General features: G+C 38.6%; 1 protein-coding gene and 1 long non-coding RNA gene across 5 annotated transcripts in view; one reads left to right on the top strand and one right to left on the bottom strand.

The window, feature by feature from the left end:
• Positions 1-1,343: 1,343 nt before the first annotated feature.
• Positions 1,344-4,492, bottom strand: LOC117671046 (uncharacterized). Of its 2 annotated transcripts, none has more exons than XR_015731153.1 (2): positions 4,180-4,492; positions 1,344-2,086 (listed from the first exon to the last, which is right to left on the bottom strand). It is a non-coding gene; the product is annotated as an uncharacterized LOC117671046 (long non-coding RNA). The 2 variants fall into 2 exon arrangements; XR_004592751.3 differs by lacking the exon at positions 4,180-4,492 and adding an exon at positions 2,191-2,280 and having other exon boundaries at positions 1,921-2,086.
• Positions 4,493-6,741: 2,249 nt separating this feature from the next.
• The window catches only part of GALNT3 (polypeptide N-acetylgalactosaminyltransferase 3), a 34,212-nt gene continuing 26,034 nt past the window's right edge, over positions 6,742-14,919 (top strand). For 2 of the 3 annotated variants that reach the window (XR_015731150.1, XM_034426659.3), the window contains exon 1: positions 6,742-7,055. The gene's annotated coding sequence lies outside the window, so the exon portion shown is untranslated. The remainder of the gene's footprint in view (positions 7,056-14,919) is intronic. The other variant, XM_087881997.1, reaches the window with a different exon arrangement.

Genomic DNA, 14,919 nt, shown 5'->3' with positions numbered 1-14,919 from the left:
GGTAAAGATACAATTGGTTCTCATACTTGCTCTTAATTGATTCTTTGGGCTATTGTGACAAGGAACTATCAAGTGATTTATTTCCTGCTTAGATTTAGAATTTCCAGACAAGATTATTTTTGAGAAACTTTGGTTTTACTGATCCAATGAATGCCTATGCTATTTTGAATTGATTATAATCTAAATAGATATATACACCATACAACCATTTTTGTTGTTCTGTCTCGAAAACATGTTCACCTAATCTGTTTTCTTCCAACCATTTGCTAAATCAGTTGGAGGTAAAGAATTCTTTAAAAGGAAAGGATAGCCCCTCGGCCAGGCCTTTTTTTTCCAGTGTTTTTATTACTTTTTTTGTGGAAAATCTGGGTGGGGTAAGATTGCTTAAAAAAAAAAGTAGTGTACATTGCCTTTTGCCACATTTGGATTGTTTTAAGGCTTACACATTTAAATCAAACAGTTTTTATGGCCAGCAGTTTTTAGTGTAAAATTTTGGGAAAATGCACCAAACAGGACTGATGGTCTGTCCCTTTCCACATGTGACAAATCCATGAAAACCTTTAACTATTGTGTCCCAACACAAAAAGGAACCAGCCGAGTGCATCTATTAGCTTTACCAGGTTCAATAATTTGGATCTTGAGTGTGGTAGCTGGAAATTTAAATGTACTTTCAGGGGAGTGGGGCACTAGCCCTGACATAGTTACTACTTGTCAGTTCTGCCTGTGATTCTATAAAATGGGCATGTCAAATTGGCGGGTTGCGGGCCAGATGCATCAATTGCAGGCCACACCCATCCCGGCTCTGCAAAGGCAAAAAACCATTGCAATACATCATGTGACACGATTGAGTTTGGCAGCCCTGTTATAAAAGGAGGTATGTAGGTGAGGCTACCTGAAGTAGGGAGGGGGAGTGCAAAGCAGAAAATTCCACTGTTATTTCCTTTATGGTCATACAAGAGAAACAGCGGAATTAAAACTGTATGCCATGTAAAGCTCAGTACTTATATCTGCATCATCCAACTCTCAAGCATTGTATAAAATATTTATATAATTTTCTCATTGGTATCTATGAAGTTTGAAAACTATCAATCAGTGTTACAGGTTATTATTTTGGAAAAGTAAGTGAATGTTTACTATATATTATTATATAAAAACAGATACTCAAACCTATTTTTACTTATTGCAAAAGTGTGGGTTCTGTGATTAGGTCCTGCAACTTCCTGGTATCCTTAAATCCAATATCAGTTTTCAAAGAGTGATGTTATGGTTTCATCCTTGTGGTTGAGTGTTGGTTATTTTTTCTGTGTCATATCCACATCCTGTTGCTGCACCAATTGTTGCTATACAGTATACCAACAGTCTTTATTTAGTTCTGGTTTTGCTTTTTTAAAAACTTCCTTTTATGTAAACTATACATAGAGATGGATTTTTGCAAGAAAAGAAGTGACTTTTTACTTCAGCTTTAAACTCTCCCTCCATTTTTTTAGAATGTTATCTGTAACCACTACAGGACAAGATTTGTGCCCACAGTCATCTATACACACTTATTTTAGCCACTTAATTTTGCTTCAGTTGCCAATGAACTGAAATCTAGTTATTTATGGCATAACCAGTTCTGTACAATATTTTGCTCATTACTGAAACAATAGGCATTTTTAAGTGGATTGGAATTTGTAATTGCCAGAAACTTCCTATAGAAGAGTTTAAGGGTATATTGCGCAATAAAGCTATCAAAGAATAATTTGCCAGATAAAAATAGTCTAAGCTAATAGTCTAGTTATTAGGTGGGATCCTTCTTATTCCCATGGCAAATAATCCAACCACCACTAAAAAGGGGTGGACTATATTTAGAAAGAAAAATAGGGACAATTTTCCAGACCTGTACAATGATATTGCTAATAAAACTCTGGTCTTCTGATATTCTGATAAAAGTAACATTGCTTTACAATTCATAAAAGTAGAAAGAATGGTTAGATTTCCACGAAGATACCAATGTCTCCTGCATCTTTCACATTGATCTAAATTGCAACATGGCTGACTTCTCAGTTCCTCTATCATTCAGCTCCTGTTCTTTTCTTCGGCCACCCTAAATGTAAACAGGAAGGAAGAACAGGTTAACAACTAATAAAGCCAAGGTTTATCCCATTTATCAGTGTTAATTTGCATGAAAATTTATGGAAGATACTGTACTGCCACTAATTCCAATTCCAATCGAGCTTTTAATATCCTGCCTCTTAGCCACATTTCCGCCTGGTTGGTTGGATTCAGATAAGCCATTTTAAGCCATTCTGCCTCCATGAGAGAACACTGGATCTCTTCCTTCCTTCCTTGATTTTACTCTCTGCCCAGTGAAGTAGAAAGACTCTATTAGAGCTTTTATCAATATTTTAATAGTATTTCATATCCTAAGCCTTCTTTCTAATACATGGCCTTTGAATTAACTCCCGCGAGGGAGCCAGAGAGGTAAGAGTAGTTATCTTCATGAAAAAGGCCAGTGTTCCATATGAGGTTGCCTAGCAACTCACCTTCTACTCTGTTTTTGGAGTAGGGAGTGGAGTCAGTTTTCCATTTCCTATTGCTTCGCTCAGTTTTCATAGAATATTTAAGTTCTTCATACCTCTATTAGTATAAAACAAGGGATACCCCTTTCCATTTTTAATATTTTGGATACCGACAATGTTTTTTTGGAAAGCTTTGGTGTTCTCACTGCTTTGTATTTCCAAGAAAAAATATCCTTAAAGTGTTCCATTTCATCTTCAAAAAAGAAAAACTAATCAGATTGTTAGCAGCTAATCAAGTCCCACAATATGGATGCCTACTGAATATTACTTTATTCAAATTAGAAGCTGGATTTCAAAACATTTCACTAATAAGATGTGATCTGGATGCAAACAAATTGAAATTAAAAAATGGGAGATAACAAAAGGGAAAGGAAACGTAAGGAAAATAATTCATATCAATACGGTTCACTGCCTCCACACTTTTCTGTTTTTGCAAACATTTTAACACATTCATAACTTGCTTTATGGTTGGTTATTTTTCTTTAAACTTGTCACTTCCCTCATTTTGAGAATTTCATCAATTCCATTTAAGGAAATTTTCTTGTTTTTTCTCCCTTCACATTTCAACATATTACAGGTAATCCCCAATTTACAATAATTCATTTAGTGATTGTTCAAAGTTACAATGGTACTGAGAAAAAGGGGCTTATGATCATATTTCACACTTACAACCGTTGCCATATCCCCATGGTCACGTGATCGAAATTTGGACAGTGGCTCACATTTATGATGGTTGCAATATCCCTGGGTCATGTGATCACCTTTTGCAAGCTTCTGACAAGCAAAGTCAATGGAGAAGCCAGATTCACTTTACAACCGTGTCACTAACAACTATGGCAAGAAAGGTTGTAAAATGGGGCAAAACTCACTTAACTGTCTCACCAACAGAAATTTTGGGATGAATTGTGGTCATAAGTCAAGCACTAATTGTACCTCTTTATTGATTGCTCATTTTTTTCAATAAACATTCAGTTCTCATTTGTTCTCAAGTCTATCTCTTGTATTATCACATGCATTTAATTACCCCGTTCCATTTCATTCAACATTCAACATTTCACCTAACATGCTTCCATATAACAAAAATTGGGCACTAACATGCTCTTATACACAGCCATTTGGTTTCTTACAACAGCATTCCTTGCAACAGACTATAGAGTGCCTATTAAGTTTCTATCAGGATTTTCACATATTAAAATTTCATTTTTCTATTTGCATTTGTATTTTCTATTTAACAAAACTTGCATTAAGGTACACAAGTTCAATTACAGTACTTACATAGGTTTTTGTGTAAGTTTTTTCAATTGCATACAAATCTAGTTAACAGTCACTGCAAATCATTTGGTTTTTATTCAGCACAACTTCACTATGTACAGTACAAACATACATACCCACATTCTAAACCAGGGCTGTCAAACTCCCGGCCCACAGGCCAGATGCATCACACGCTGGCCACGCCCATGGCTGCTTTAGCGAAGGGGGGGAAAGTCCGGATATGTCACATGACCCCACTGTGACAACGTGAGTTTGACACCCGTTCTAAACCAAGTCACCTCTAATGTCATTACAAATTTATTTTACACAAATACATTTCATCCTTCTTATTTTTAATAATACTCACTCTGATGGAAGATCCTTGTTCAGCCCTCTTTATCTGCTTCCAAAATAGATTTTTATTTTTATCAATATCACTCTACATTTTCCTTGCTGTGTCCAATCTTAAATCCCTTGCTCTCTTTGACATTCTTTGCAATTATCTTTTTCTCCATATCCCCGTAACAAAATAGCTTTCTCATTGTTTGCAGCAATCATTTTCTGCATAACTTTTGCACTTGAGTCTTTCATTTCATCATTCCAAGAACTTTTTTCATAATTAGTGTGACTTCATCCATGTCTGTCATTTTTTTCATCAAGCAGCTTCCATAGCCTCTGAGAAGTTAATCCAAGCAAGTAGAAATTTAAGAGCTCTGAATAATATTACTAATTTAAAAGAAATTTAAGTGTATAAGAATTCCAGCGAGCATTTTACTTTCAAATGATAAAGCAATATATAGGCAATCTGAAGTTGTAAAACCTTTACATTTTGGTACACTTAAGCATACTGGCTTGTGGGCTTTTATTTTGGTGAAAGCTAGACAATCTGCGTCTGTTCATTGTTCTGATAACAGTATTACTTTTATCAGTATGAGAAATAATGCTCACATTTACAAATGCCACCCCAATTTAATTACTGTATGGAATTCAAGTGAATGGATTTCAGAGTTCTTAAGAAACATAGATATTTTAGAATGACAAAGCTGTATACAGATATTATACACTAAGGAAAGGTTTCCAGTGCCTTATAAGGCAAGGAACTGACACTGTGCAATAAAATAATTTATTTGAGAAACCAGGGAATGAGAGATTAGTACCATGGAAATTTATACTGATAAAGGAGAATATTTGTAGTTCAGGGTTGAAATGAGGATTCTTGGTGCTCTCTGAGCTTGGTACTCTGTCACAGATGATGTTACCTAGTTTGGGTAATGAAATATCTGCAAGAAAACAACCAAGCTTAGAGAGCACCATGGACCCCTCAAATTTATACTGAAAGTTATTTTTCAGTGTTCTTGATTTTCAGTATTCATAATACAGTAAGAAAATTACAGACACTATAGTTACAGTCCAGCTAGTAATGGCTAAGGTTTCAAACCTATTCACATCATTAAGAGTATGTAACATGAAACTAGTAAGAATTTATTCTGGGCAAATACGTGTTTTACATTCTTTTGAATGTAAATTAAATTAAGATTCTAATGACTCATTCAACTGTCAATGTCAGAAGAAAAATCATAACTGAACAAATTATGAGGTTTATAAAAAGTACCATAGAATTTGTGTCAAATGTCAACATGTTTAAAGGCGCTTAATTTTTGATTATGTACCATCATTTTCAATTCCACAATTGGAGACCAAAATTGGATTTGACTCCATAGTTTGTATACATAAGCATTAAGACATATGCCCGAGTTCATTAATTTACCTGATTTACAAATCTTTATAGTGACACAGCCCCTAAAGTCTCTAGGAGTAGGGTGGCATATCAATTTAGCATTTACCAACCACTTTTTCCTTTTTTAAAAAAAAATTCCTTTTTAATTAAAGAACCTGGTCTCCCATTAACCATTTGATAACACTTCCAGTATTTTATATTTGGACTTTTTCCAAGCCAACAAGACTTTCTGAAGGCATCTTTAGCAATAGGTTTGACTTTTGAATTGGAGGAATCCTCACCTAGATAGGAATAGAGCAAACTAACACGAAACTAGCAATGCATTGTGGAAACCTTTTGGGAAGTGTATTTTCTAAAACAAATAACACCCCTTTTTTTTGGAGTAGTACCATAAAACTATATATCAATGGAAAGATAATTTAATCAGGAATATAATGCAATAACTTTTATGAAGGATTTGCTTTGAACATTTAGAATAGCAGTTACAGTATAAAGAAGAAAAGTGAAACATGTAGAAAAAACAGGTATACAAAAATTATCACATCAGTTAATACTTAGTTGGGTAACCTTTAGCATGAATTACGGCCTTACAACATCTTCCCATGGAGTGAACCAAGTCTTTTAGTTCTGCAACTGTTATAATGTGAAACCAAGATTGAATGATTGCTTCTATTAACTGGGTTTTATTGCTGGGTCGCTTCTGACTAACAAGTTTTTTTAGTCGGCTCCATAGATTTTCAATTGGGTTAAGGTCTGAGCTATTCCCAGGCCATTCCAGCAGTGGAATACGATCATCTTGAAACTCCAAAAAAAATAATGGTGTTATTAGCTATCAAACCTCAAAAATACACTTTTCCCAAAAGGTTTCCACAATTTTGGCCACTACTGTACCTTCCTCTCTTCCCTTTTTTTTTTTTTTTTTTGAGTTTACAATACTGCGGGACGAGAGGCTGGGGGGGGGGGGACTTAAATCGGAGCTAAAGGGTGCGCTTGTCATTGGGGAGTATTAAAAACACGCTACTACAGCCAGCCTAGTCTTATAGTAGTAACTGACTGGCTTCTATATGGAAGTCACAAACGGAGCGCCGTAGAGGCGGCAAATATCGCCCGGGTGCGCTTTCTCTTAAGTTCCTCGCTCTCTTCCCCACCCCCACCCCACCCTCCGCCACTCCCGCAGCACGTGGCCTCCTTGCCTTCCGTTAAAAGAACGGAAGGAGGAGCTCTCGCGCTCACCTGAGCTCTCTTCCAAGAGAAGCCGCAGGCGAGCGCTGTCGCGTTCGGGTTGGGCGCTCACCTGGGCGCTGCGGGCGGCGGATTGTCAGCCAATCACCGTTTTCCCTTGACCGCCCATCTCGCGCGGGAGGCGGGTAGGAGGGAGGGAAACGAAGGAGGGGGGGAAAAAAAACCCCACCCACCCAGCAGCGAGCGCCCGAGGTTGCTTTCCTCTCCCGCTGGTGGCTGGTCGAGGCCACAGGTAGGCAAGGGATCCGAGGCGGGGAAGGAAGGTAGGTAGGGCTCTGCGGCGTCTGCCTTCGGAAAAACGGCGTCATTTTATTTTATTTTTTTCTTCTTCTCCTCTCGCCCGCTTCCCGCACTCGCTCTCTCGAAGACTTTTTAAAGGGCTGCTGCGAAGCCTTTCGTTGTTCGCGTCGAGAAGGACAACTGGAGGGGACAGCAGCAGCGCCTCATCCTTGCAAGACTCCCACCCCACCTCCTCTCGCTTTGCATCTAGAGATCGGGCAGTATTTAGTTGTTCATATTGGGTAGCGGTACCGTAGTGTATGCAAGGCTTTGAGGGACGGGAGTTTGGATGGCGGGGGGGGAAGCATCGCGCATTGACGCTTCTCCAACCCGTCGGAATGATTCCTTCATGCCACCACAAACTACTAAAAAGTGCAAAAGTCTTCCGTAATTCGGGTTACTCACTTGGTTGTGAGGTAAAATGTGGCGTCTAGCCGTTTCCTAATGGAACAATGCAGGCACTGTCTGTCAAAACCCATCATGTTAAGTGTATAGATTTTTAGAATGATAAAAGAAACGGGGGTGGGTGGGAATGGGGATATTTGGTGAAATATTGCACCAAATATTGGACCATGTGGTCTGCAGCAACTTTGGGTTTTGAGTTAAGGCGCATTAAAAGTTTCAAGAGGGCAGGTCTAATCTGCATTTTTATTTCCAGGAACTGCTTCCGGGAGTGATGTGGAAGGTTGTAAGGTTGAATTAAAGAGAGGAGTAGCAGCAGCGTGAAACTGTATTCAGAGATTACTGTGGTTTAGTAAGACCCTGAAGTCTGAGGTCCAATTGCTAGATTCAGTTTACAAGAACATTTTGGAATATGTGGGATGTAATCTGAAGCAGGCTTGAGGTATGACGGGCATGAGATGTGGTAAAAAAAAAAAAAGTTTGATGCTGGCACTGAACTACTATAAATATTTTCCTTTTGTTGCCTAACTGAAACTGTCTTTCTGACATACATGGCAGTGCTTGCTCAGAAGAAAGGTTTTACCGTAATTTCATAAATCATAGAAAAGTAAGTCTCCCTTGTATGTAAATCAGTAAATATATTGAGGACTAAATCTTAATGTTTTTTTTCCAGTAGTTATAATAGGTCACAACATAGAAAACAATTTTCTGTTAAAATATGGAGGTTTAGATAATTATTAGGAGTTATCAGATCGAGAGGGGGATATTTCTATGCTTCATCCTATACTTCTATTCTGTTGCATAATAAGTCACACAATTTTGGCATAGTCTTTAAATGCATTTTTGCTATTAAAGAAAAATTCTGATATGAACTGCTACAGATCTAGTAGCATTGGAAAACCATTTCTAGTGTATTTGTCAGTCCATAATTAACCTGAATAGATCCAGATCCAAAACCATATAATTTGAAATGTTTTGCCATGCATGTGGATCCTAATCTGACAATTTTAAATAACATATCAGTAGTTACTAAACACGTTATAATTGGATTATTGTTGCTTTCATTCAACTAGACGTCAGAGAACTGGACCGCTTCCATCCCTGTCTGGTCCACTGTGGGGGGATGGTGGTAGTGGGGTGGGCCAGCAGTCCTCAATTATCCCAGTTTCTCATATGGGCCCTTGGGAAAATTGTCTACCCCTGTGTTGGAGCAATACTCTATTCTATTCATAAGTCTGGTCACTAAGAGTTACATGATGAGATGTAATAATTATCAGTATTCTATAACCTATATTATACAATGTAGATGGGTTTGATATTCTAACTCTGCTTTTCTTTCTTTTTTCTTTTTGTGCTAACTAGAGAATGACATACCAGGCTTAACAAAATAACTCATTCTCTGACCATCTGTTGAACTCAAACAATAAATGTTTGTTTCCCAATGTAAATGAAGACTTTTCTTGGAAAAGCAGTTATAAACTACATTTTATATAATTCTTATAGTTGAAAACATTCACTCCTCTTCCTCTTCCCCAAATTTAACCAGAAGTGTAATTGGAGCAAGTTTTCTGTAAATTTTTAGAATAGTGCTACTTATTCATGACACAAATTATGTCAGTATGACATACAAAAGCTTTCAATTGAGGGAACTAGGAACGTTTCATAGCCAAAATACAGGGTCTCTGCATGTATACTTTTATTGTGTTTGCCAACGCTGCTTGCTCAACCATTCATATGGGCTTGCCACCTGCCTTGACCACTATATTTACTATTTATACAAATGGAATTGACATTAAAATTCACAGTAATTTGTCCCCCATTTTTGGCTTATTTACAAACAATAAGATATCTATATCCTACATTAAAATAAATATAAAACTGCTGTCTTCCAAAACATCCAGAGTTTGAGGCAATTTGGTATTTCTGCTCATTGCCTTAAGAATTTTTGTTAACGTGTATCTTGAGGGTTGGTAATGTAATACTATACCTGCAGGCTATAGCATCTGTCATGCCACTAGATGGCATCCATTTACATCAAATTCATTTTTAAAAATGAAACATAGCTACTCTTGAAAGATTTCTGTTTTCACCTGTGCTCTCGGACATATTTAACGTAAAGGTTTTAACAAATTATTCTTCTAATTGTAAATATAATGGTGTTAGCATGGGATATCATAAGAAATCATGCAGAAGACCAGTCATCACTATACAACTATTCTGTTAGTCTCTAATTAAAAATATGCAAATAATGGACATCTTCATTCATACAGAACAGATCCTTTCTGTTTTCTAAAAGCTAAGATGAGGCTTTCAACAAATTATTGCAGTTTTCTATCCATAGCTCCAACCAGTTAATCACAATGATTCCACAATACTATTACATTCCTCCTCCTAACTGACTTTCTCTCTAGAAATCTTTCAACATTGTGTTTTTATTAAGTTTTGTTTTTAAGAATTTTTATAATTTGGGCTTGCTTTAAGTTTTTTGTCCTCTTCTGTGTGCATAGTAAGGTGGTGTTTAACTAAAGGAAAGCCAACAGTTTAAGAATTAATAATATGGCAATATAAAGGTAGAACCTGCAACAAACATCTGTAAAATTGAGTGCTGTGCTCAGAATTATAGCTAATCCATGCTTTGTCCGTACATTTCCCCCCCTTTTAATATCCAATATTCTGGGATCGCTGCATGAGCAGTTAAGTTCTTATCTAACAGATCAGGTTACTATTGCATTTATCCCATTTTCTTGGTTTACACAATACATTGAATCACATACTAACCAATTGCACTAATGTCTGCATAAAACAGTAGGCTATTAAAAAGCTATAATTGAAATTAACCAAGCTTAGTGTAATGTAATCACAGTGATTTGTTTAACTGAATTGGTTAGCTTTATAAAGTTCATGTCTTAAGACCTTTCAGAGGTGTTGCTCTCTCTACTCAGCCACTATAAAATGTACTACTGGCAGAATTATGAGAATGGCCTTCTTGGTATCTGCTCTAAGTTTTAGAAGCCCCTGTGAGGAAGATTGTGCTAGTTTAATATATGTTATCTTTTTGCTAGAAGCTAATGTGTTTAATTAGTCAGGCCTTGAAATTAAAACTGACTTGATGAAGCAGATTTTAACGATGTTATGTCATTTATTTCAGTTTTAAGTACATATTTTAAGCAGAAAAACATGGTATTAAGCAATACCACTGCATCATATGCATGTCAGAATAACACCTCTATTAAGTAAAATAGCAATTGTACATTTTTCCAACTTTAAACGTTGCTTTTTAAAAATTAATGGCTTAAAAAACAGTGCAAAGTATTTGTATACAATTAAAGTGACTGCATACATATTTGAAAGACATTTTAATTTTATTAATGAGAAGAATGAATTACAGCATTAAACATCTTTCTTCCTTCATGTAAATCGTGCTTATGATTTACATGAACAGAGTAAGAGCAACTATGTGAAAATCATTGGCGGTTGGCTCCCCAGTTGTTTATGTACTGGGAAATATCATCTTCCTTGAATGGGAGGCGGCAGTTATCAGGAATTTGTGGCATCCATGGCAACCAAGGGCTTGTCCCAAGTTACCATGAGGCAAACTATTGTGGTACCACCATGATACTAGTGTTCACCTTGGAGGAATTCATGGTCAGAGCATCAAGGACATCAATATCAGTCTATTGGCATGGTCCAGCTGCTGGAATTCACAATCAGCACCAATCTCCATAGGGAGATTGATCTGCTCCAAGCACTTAATTTCCAATGAGTACTTAGGGGATTTCCCAGCAATCATACAGATAACTCTTGGATTGATTGGCTGAATTTCGGAGGATCAAGATAGGCAAGGATTTTGATGGGGTTGCTCTGAAGTGACCTGATTGTCTTGCTGATCCAAGAAGGTCTTTGGTTTACTGGGGAGAGCACTGGAAGAGAAGATGACTAAAATATGATCAGACATAGGCATGAGCCCACATTTGTATCTATTCTGTGGCACTAAGAGCAGTGAACTATGGGTACTTTTCCATGGTTGGTTACTGCATTCTCAGAGGGCCATCTAGCAGTATTAATTACATGAATGGAACCCTTAGTGGCTCTAAGAACTTCTGCTTGAGCAATTTCTAAGCATTTTGAGGATACTGTTTCTCTTGAAGTAAACTAAGCTGGGACCACCCAATAAATATTTGAATTCTATTGATATTGAATTGTGAAAGCCTGATGGCTTTTCTCTCTCCCTCCCTCTCAGGATCAATCTGGATTTCTTTCTTACCCTTTCCTATCTTACTGGGCTAAGCTGGTGTTTATATAATACAGTAGGTGTTGCATATTTTCTTCAAGACCATCTGCACCCTTCTCTACACTCTTATACTGGTTCTGAGTTGGATGGTAGATGGGCAGACACTGATGAGATGACAGAAATAATGTCTTGCCAGGTAATTTGGGATTTTTCAAGCCTGTGATACCTGAGGAAGTTGACAGTGTCCTCTGTAGCATGAGCTCAGCCATCTGCAAGTTAGATCCTTGCTCTTCTTGGATAATACAAGCAGCCATGGAAGACACAAAAATGCAAAGATCAAGGAGAACTACTTCGACATCCCCCTTTATAAAGCATAAACAACTTTAACAACTTATACCATCTCTTAAAATATAACAATCTCTTCATCCTGCATCTCATCACATTCTCTATAAATCTTTAAAGTGTCATCCATCCTAATTAGCAAAAGTCCAGTAATGGGTACCAGAAATAACAGTATATCTATTTTTAACTGGATCTAATAAACTGATTAAATTCCTTCCTTTTACGTTTATATCTCATTTTCTATGTTTAATCAAATTCCCCAAACTTCATAATTCCAATCTAGTCAATATTTGATTTATTGTAGTCCTAGACCAGTATAAATAATAAACAAAATAACATTTAAGACATTCAGCATTTAACATGCTAACAGAGGCCAGTAAATTCTGAGATGTAACCGTTGGATTTTTTTACAATCTCTCAGCATTTCATGGTCTGACCCTGGGGTGAATTTTCTGAGACATCCAGTCCTGGGAGGATTGGCAACTGTCTTGAATGTTTTCCACTTGTGAATAAATCTTCCTCACTGTAGAATGGTGGATTTTAAATTGTTTGGAAATGTCCTTATAACCCTCCCCAGACTGACGGGCAGCAACAATTGCTTCTTTAAGATCATTGCTGATATCTTTCCTCTTTGGTATTATATCAGCACATACCTCAATGCTGGAAACCAGTAAAGTCCTAAAACTTCAGCTTTTATAGAGGTAATCACACTTGCTGTTGATCAATTGAGAAAGTTTTCTGATGGGTGGGTAACTATATCAGCTTTCTGATGGTTTTCTGTGAAAGCTTTCTGATGGTTTCTAACTATGTAAGGTAGCTGGCAATGGTGATAGTATATCTGTTGTGTACTGGTGACAGGAAGGTTAGAGCCTTTCCCTAGATCTGCTTGTCTCTACATATTTTTTATTTATTTATTTATTTATTCATTCATTCATTCATTCATTCATTCATTCATTCATTCATTCATTCATTCATTTATTTATTTATTTATTTATTTATTTATTTATTTATTTATTGGATTTATATGCTACCCTTTCTCCACAAGGACTCAGGACAGCTCACAGCAATAAGCAACAACAAGTCCAAATTAAAATTCAAACAATAAAAGAATGTAAAATTCCCATTAAAACCCCTTCAGTCCAGGCCAGCATGGCAAAACAACCATGTTTTAAGGTCAAGGCAGAAAGAGCGAAGGTTGGGGGCTACCCGGAGCTCCAAGGGGAGCTGATTCCAGAGGGTAGGTGCGCCTACAGAGAAGGCTTGCTCTCTAGGGGCCGTCAGCCGACATTGCTTGGCTGACGGAACCCTAAGTAGGCTCTCTCTGTGTGAGCGCACCAGGCGATGGGGAGCTGTTGCTGGCCGCAGGTGATCTGCCAGATACCCCGGGCTTAAGCCATGTAGGGCTTTATAGGTAATCACCAACACCTTGAACCTCACCAGGAGGGCAACCGGTAGCCAGTGCAGGTCATGCAGGAGGGGTGTGACATGGGAACATCGGGACACTCCCATCACTACCTGGGCGGCCGCATTCTGCACCAGCTGAAGCCTCCGAGTGATTTTCAAGGGCAGCTCCATGTAGAGAGCGTTGCAATAGTCGATCCGGGAACTGACGAGTGCATGGGTGGCCGTGCGTAAGACATCTCGGTCCAGGTAGGGGTGCAACTGGCGCACCAGACAAATCTGGGCAAATGCCCCCCTGGTCACGGTCGTGACATGGTCTTCTAAGGTCAACTGTGCATCCAGGAGGACGCCTAAGTTGCACGCCCTATCCACAGGGGGCAACACCTCTCCCCCTATGACCAAAGATGGAATATTCCCTTGGAACCGAGACGCCGGTACCCACTGCCACTCTGTCTTGGCAGGGTTGAGTTGGAGCCTGTTCCTCCCCATCCAGAGCCGCACCACCTCCAGGTATCGGGACATCACGTTGAGGGCATCACTGGGCTGATTCGGGGTGGATATAAAAAGTTGGGTATCATCAGCATACTGATGATACCCCACTCCAAAACCACGGATGATCTCCCCCAGCGGCTTCATATAGATGTTAAACAGCAGGGGAGAGAGAACCAACCCTTGGGGAACCCCACATGTGAGGAGCCTCAGGGTCGACCTCTGCCCCCCCTGCCAACACCGCTTGCGAGCGTCCAGAGAGGTAGGAGGAGAACCACCATAAAACAGTGCCTCCCACTCCCAACCCCTCAAGGTGCCGCAGCAAGATACCATGGTCAATGGTATCAAAAGCTGCCGTGAGATCTAACAGGACCAGGGCAGAGGAATATCCTCTGTCCCTAGCCCTCCAGAGATCATCTACCAGTGCGACCAATACAGTCTCCATGCTGTACCCAGGCCTGAAGCCCGACTGGTACGGGTCTAGGTATGATGCTTCATCCAGGACCAGCGGGTATCCTTTAATCTTTGCTCTAGGGTCTGTTTTGCCTGATCATATTCCATTTTAAGAACTGTAGGGAAGAGTAGCCTGGATTTCAAAGATTAGATTCAACAGCCTTGATCCATGTGAACTGAAAACTGTCCTCAAGAATTAATGGTGCTAAGCCTTGAGGACAGAAGTTGAGTTTCAACCAACAGTTTATAAAAGCTAGACACACTGTTGACTGAAGTTGATCATATGTGTCTCCACTCTTAGATGTGCATTTCAGATACAGCATGATATCTGGAGAGCTGCTGTGATGAATTTAAATTGTACCCTTTCCAGGGTACATCCTACGGGATGAGATGGAACCAGAGTCCCATGAAAAAGCTGAGCCTGAAAGAGCTTAAGTATGGCTAGAACAATGTTCTCCCTTGGATTGAAAAAAAAAAGGTGGTGTTAGCAGATCTTTGTCCAGGAGCAGTAGCATATTCACAGTGAACTT

The sequence above is a fragment of the Pantherophis guttatus genome, chromosome 1 (genome assembly GCF_059756535.1).
Source record: "Pantherophis guttatus breed Tessera chromosome 1, ASM5975653v1, whole genome shotgun sequence".
Lineage (NCBI taxonomy): Eukaryota > Metazoa > Chordata > Lepidosauria > Squamata > Colubridae > Pantherophis > Pantherophis guttatus.
This window is presented reverse-complemented; position numbering and strand designations above follow the sequence as displayed.